Source organism: Ursus maritimus, unplaced genomic scaffold (genome assembly GCF_017311325.1).
Source record: "Ursus maritimus isolate PB19 unplaced genomic scaffold, ASM1731132v1 scaffold_15, whole genome shotgun sequence".
Lineage (NCBI taxonomy): Eukaryota > Metazoa > Chordata > Mammalia > Carnivora > Ursidae > Ursus > Ursus maritimus.
Genome location: NW_024423897.1, coordinates 20,833,947 through 20,840,108, shown reverse-complemented (window position 1 = coordinate 20,840,108; position 6,162 = coordinate 20,833,947). Strand labels below are relative to the sequence as shown.

Here is a 6,162-nt window from a genome sequence, read left to right as displayed (position 1 = left end):
TCGCTCTGCAATATAGTTACTTTCTTGTTAAGGTCCCCCCAAATAACTATAATAATTATTTTTACCCACCTGAAATGTCGGCTTTCATAAGAGATTGTTATTTTTCCATCCCTTTTTGTAAATTTCTCCTCCTTTGTCTTCAGATGTTACTTTATGTGTGTCAGTATTTTATCTTTCTAAAACGTTGGCTGAGAACAACCTACCTTTTTTGTACATTGTAATCTTTATCTACACTTTAGTGATAAAAATAGCATGTTGACCACTTTAATCTCAAACGTTTGTGGTATTTTGACTTAGCTTTTTAACTTCAGATTTTATTTAAATGTGATAGTTTATAATAATCACCATATTTTTATTCTTATTTCCGTCATGTAGGTTTCTACCTTTAGGCAAATTTTTTACAAATTTTGGGATTATATAGAAATGGAATGATATTCATTTATTCAACAAATATTAAGCACCTTCTCTGTGCCAGGTACTTGAGAGACTGAATATACAAATGGATAATGACCAGACAACATATAAATACAGAATTCTGACTAGAACCTCCAGCTGTCTGCCCAGAAAACCAATCCTCTTGTCCACATTAACCACCCAGGAAGCGAGCCTTCTATGTCAGACTTGGGAGCAGTCAGACTTCTGTAACATTAGTCCAAAATGTCTGGGACTTGATTAATAACTGACCGTTCCCTATTATTTGTCTCCTCTTCCAACTCAGAACCAACTAGAGAAAGCCCAGTATCCTGCCCTGACCAATCACATACATGCCCTACTTCTAGTAAGCCCACTTTTAGCTTCCCATTGACAAAAGTGTCCAATTTGGACATACTGAAGTCTTCCCTTTTTCCATTATAAACCTTTCCCACTGCTCTGCCTGCCCTTCAGTCTCTGAAAATGCAGCAATGGTGGCTGTCTCCCTTGCTATAGCAAGCTCAGAGTAAATAGCCTTTGGTTGGTCTTCATTTATTTCCATTTGCTGTTGTACCATGAATACTAGATCAAAGAAAAAGAGAAAATGCTGTCTTCGTGGAACTTATGTTCTAGTGGGGCAGCGATGGTAAGACACGGTAAAACATGGTAAGTTATAGAGACTATGTGGGGGGTACAGTGCTGTATAAAAGAGCAGAGGAGGGGACATCAGGTCTGAGGGGGGCAGAGTTTGCAATTTCAAATAGAGTTGTCAGGGAAGGTTCTACTGAGAAGGTGACATTTGAACAAAGACTGGAAGATACTGAAAGAGTAAATCCTATAGAATTAATGCCAGGAGAGGAAGCCTTCCAGACAGAAGGGACCTCAAAGCAAAGGCTCTGAGGCAAGAGTATGCATGGCAGGAAAGAGAAAAGGAAGAACTTGGGGGTGAACAAAGAGAGGGAGGGGAAGAGAAAGAGATAGGTCAGAGGCCTTGAGGTGGGGAGGGAGCAGATCTTGGAAAGCTTTGCTGGTCATCAGAAGGACCTTGGCTTCCATACCAAGTAAGCCGAGAAAGAGGAGTGCAGGGTCTGACTTAGGTTTTAAAGAGACACCTTGGCTATTGTATTCAGAATAAATAGGGTGATCATATGTCCCGGCTTGTGCAAGATAGTCTTAGTTTGTGCCTGTTGTCCTGGTGCCTTTGCCATTCAAAATGCCCTGAATTAGATGATGAAACACAGGATCACCCTTAGAGCAGACTACTGGGGGGTGGGGGTGGGGGATGAAAGTAAAGACAGTAGAAAGCTGTCAGTGGAGCCGGAGGATTTCTAAATAGTCAGATGTAGCACACGGTAGAAAGGGGGGTATAGGGGATTGGAGAACAAAGTCAAAGATAACTCTACTGTGTTTTGCCCGAGTAATTAGGAAATGCAGTTTCATTAATCTAGGTGGAGAAACTGGGACCTAGTTTTTAGAAGAAGATGGCATTTTGGTTTTGGAAGTTCTACTTTCAAGTGGTCTGTTAGATAATCCCGTGGAGATGTAAAGCAGGTACTTGAATGAGTTTGGAGTTGACAGAGAAGGGCAGGGTAAGTGTACAAATGTGTGTTTTCCATGTGTTGGGGACAATATTCTATAAATACACAGTTCCCTGTCTGAACGATACAGCATAGCTCTGCAGCTTGCTTGCATGTAAACTGAGAAGTCTGGGCTTAATATAGGTTACCTTTCTTCCAGGAACCCTTTCTTCCGTATTCTATTTTTGTGGGTTTTTTGGTTTTGTTTTGTTTTTGTTGGTACTTGTTTTATTACAAGAGGGACAATAGGAGGGAGGAGGATTTACTTGCCTTTCTGGGGCTGATTTTCCCAGCTAGAACGCCAGCTCTCTGCCCTCTGGCACATAGCCCGATCACACTGGCCTGGCCTTGAAGCTATGTGCGCGAGAAGCTTGCCCTGCGGGAACTGCTCCTCCAGAAGATGCTGAATTTGGCATTCTTTGTCTTTTTATCTATTTCTTCTGAATTGTCTTGGGTCATTTTGTGTTTAAAATCTCTCCATCTTCAGGAGTCAGTCTGGCCCCCTTCTTGCAGCCCAAGGACAGTACATAGTGGGACCCGAACCTCCGTCGGGACGGTGTGCTGTTACTGAGAATGACTCCATTCTTCACAGGGTCTCGGTGAGACCAGTTGGTTATTGGATGTGTTGTAGATGACATCAGTAATCCTTGTTTTGTGTGTGCAACACTTGGAGCCCCCGGATAAGGTCCCTGTGTCCAGCCTCAAGGCATGTAACTTCTCATTGCCCACCCCCCCAACATGGACAGTGTGTATGTGACAAGGACTGGTTCAGTGTTGGCACTGGGGCACCCCAGCTCCTACTCCCTCTTCTCATGCTGGGCTGGCACTTGTGCCAGTTGTCCTGAAAGACGCCCATTGCTTGGTACTGGCTGGAAAGGAGATAATAACTCCGATAGACTTGTGACAGTATTTATTAAATTTTCCCAGAAAACTGGAAACTCACTGGACCTTCAGAGAAAGTTCAGCTTCATTTCTGAATTATTTTTTTCCAATATATATTTGAATCTTTTTTTTTTTTTTTCTACTGCAATTGTTTTCTCTTCAGGAGAGCAATGATTAATACTGTGGTCCTCTGTGGTCTCCCTCCAAGTACTTACTATACTTTAACTATTTTCATCTTAGTCAACTTTTGTTTAAACTTAAGCATTGTGATTTTTTTTTTCTTCCCTCAAGCCTACCCTCATGCCACTGACCTAGTACTGTGCTTTGGGTAACTCCTAGTCCTTTCATAGAATGCATGTAATGCTACATTCCTTTGCTCCATTAGTTGCCTTTCTGTTGTGTGTTACAGATTTATTTCCTGTTTCAGAGCATTCATGTTTTAATTTCCACGATAGGGGAAAGCAGTTGTAATATACTATTTTCTCCACTATCTCTTGTGTTCCATGTCCTTCCCATTCTCTCAGAGGTTTTGTGCTGGGTTGTTTCTTTTGCTTACTCATCTTTCAAAAGGGACAATTCTATTCAAGCCCAAGACTGTAAATACAGTTTAATGAATGAACTGGATGGGGTAAGGCTCAAACAGAAAACAACTTTATTCTTGCTCACTGTCCCTGTCACTCTGTACAATGTCAAACCTCTTTTCTATAGCCCTGACAGTGCTTTAGGTTTCATAGCATTTTCTGTCACGTTCAATAATAATAAACAGTCTCATTTTCCAGGCACAAAAATATCTGTTCAGTCTGATATCACAGCCTCAATATTGCTTCCAGTTTTAGACTTTACACTCGCCACCCCCTCCCCCTGCCCCAGTTTGCGCCGGACTTGGTCTTGGATGCCTCCAGTGGAGAAGTTGGGAATGGCAGGTTAGCTTTGCCACTTAACTTAATTGGCCTTTCACACTTTATCTTCCGCTTAAGGTTTGCTTCTGCTCCCATCTGACCCCAGATAAGGCAGCTGGAAAAGGAAAAGGACTGTGAAGTCAGGGCAGACAAGGTTTCTCGTCCAGTGTTGATGTCCTCAGTTATGGCGGAGGATCTTATGGGGGCTTTTGTGGGTCCGCACTTCTTTCCCTGTGGCATCCTGGGCCAGAATGTGCAGTTTGTGACTCTCTGACGCCGATGCCTCCTCAGCTTCTGCATGCAGCGGTACAAGCAAGTACATACACAGAAACACTTGGCCTGGAGTATGTTAGATATTACTGCTGCCCTTGCGAGTAGGAGTGGTACTATTGTTACCACCGTTCAGGAGCGTACTGTTTAACCTTTTACTTTTGGTTCATTTTGTTAAGTATTAGTGTGAAAGAGGTAGTATTTAAATGGGAGATCATAACTACCAACTTGGCACTTAAAATTTAAGGGAAATTTTATATATTGTAGATGATACTCTTTTATAGGAAGAAAAGTAGAGCTTGAGTTTAATCCCAGTATTAGAATGTACATATAAAAATATGTAAAAACACGTATGTAAAAACATATATGTTAAAACACTTACATAGTCACTGAGGGTCAAAGGCAGAATGAGGCCTGCCCATTCTCTAAGAGCTAACAGCAAGGACTGGAATGTGAGTTTTCAACTTCTGTCTCTAGACTTGGGCCTTGGTACCAGGAGTCTGTCTTCCTGAAGGAGGGTGCTCCACATCTTCTTGACTTGCTGAGTATGGAAGGATTTCTGCTCATCTCCTCTAACCTGATTCTTCCTGTTGTCTTGGTAGGTAGCTGAGTTGTAACATGTGATGGAAAGTGCACTTTTCCCTTAAGGAATGAACCTGACCTGCAAGGAGCAGTGAACAGTTGTGAACCTTTTAAAAGATAGCCACCAGATGTCACTCTAGACTAGCTTTTGTCAAATGGGACTAAGGTATCCATTGTTCTCAAATTTGTTTAAGGGAAGAAAGGAGATCAGATAAATGGCATGCATCCTGATGTTTCAAGTCAGAAGGAATTTTCTATGGCTGTCTTAAGACCTACAGCCAGCCACAAGACCCCTATGCAGAAGAATGCTATGGATTCTGTTCTCCTGTCATTGTAATTTAGTGGGGTAGGCAGAGTCAGACATGTGAGAAATAAATACCTGTTACCCTGACCCCCCTGCATGCCAGTGGTGTTGACCCAGACAGGAGAAGACTGAGTATGTGAAGGAAGAACTGGCAACTTTGTAGAGGAGAGAGTTGCAAGTCTTGAAGGATAGCTTAGATTAAGGTCAATAAAATATAGGACCTGGGAGAGGCCACGTGGTGAGTTATGAAGTGGTGGGAGGGAAGGTGGGCTTGAAAGCATAGCAGTGTGAATGAGCCAGGCATCTTGGCCTGTTGGGAGGACTGAGAACAGTAAGCCATGCTGGAAGGGCTTGGGGGGGGGGGTGATACATGGCTCACAGGGTCACCCAGTGTTCAGGAGCATGGGCTCCAGAGCCAGGCTGCCTGGTTCCACATCCTAGCTCTGGCACAAACTAGTTGTTGGCACATGCTTTAGGGCACACTATTTACCCTTGCTGTGCCTCAGTTTCCTTATTTATAAAGTGAGCAGATAATAGAATACCTCGCTCTTAGGGTCGTGGAAAAATTAAATGACTGAATATTTTTCAAGCATTTAGGAGAGTATCCAGCATGTGATAAGCGCTGCATTAAGTATATGTTACATCAATAAGATTCTGCATAGAACTAGGCCGAAGAAGTGAAAACAAGGTTAGTGATTGAACACAGGCCTGGGATGTGCCCAGTTCAGCACCTGTTCACTGAGCACTGCACACCAGTCACTGGGATGGGCTCTGCATATAACTTAAAGCTATAATAGTATTGATGATAACTTCTGTGTATAGAACTGTAACTAGGTGCCAGCAACTAAAGTACTCGAGATGCATTACTTGATTTAATCTTCCCCAAAACTTATGAGTCAGGTATTATTATTACCCTTATTTTATAGGTTAGGGAAACAAGACTGAAAAGTAATAATGTTCAAGGTCACAGAAACTGTAAATATCAAACCTGGGATTTAAACCCAGAGCCTGATCATTTAACCGCTGCCCTGAATACCTAAGAGGCATTGAAGAATGTTATAAAATCATGTTATTTTAGAGCCAAGATGGACTTTCCTGACACTGTAGTTCAACTCTCCCAACATATGGGTGAGGAAACTGAGTCCCCTCGATACTAAGGGATTTGAGGTCACTCGGTTGAGGATTGACAGTATAAGAACTTAAATTTTCTGTTCCCAGTTCAGTTCTGATAATAAGA

The 6,162-nt window shown here is 42.3% G+C and overlaps 1 pseudogene; it reads right to left on the bottom strand.

The window, feature by feature from the left end:
* Window positions 1-937: 937 nt before the first annotated feature.
* On the bottom strand, window positions 938-4,069 carry LOC103664809 (annotated as a pseudogene).
* Between the last annotated feature and the right edge of the window lie 2,093 nt (window positions 4,070-6,162).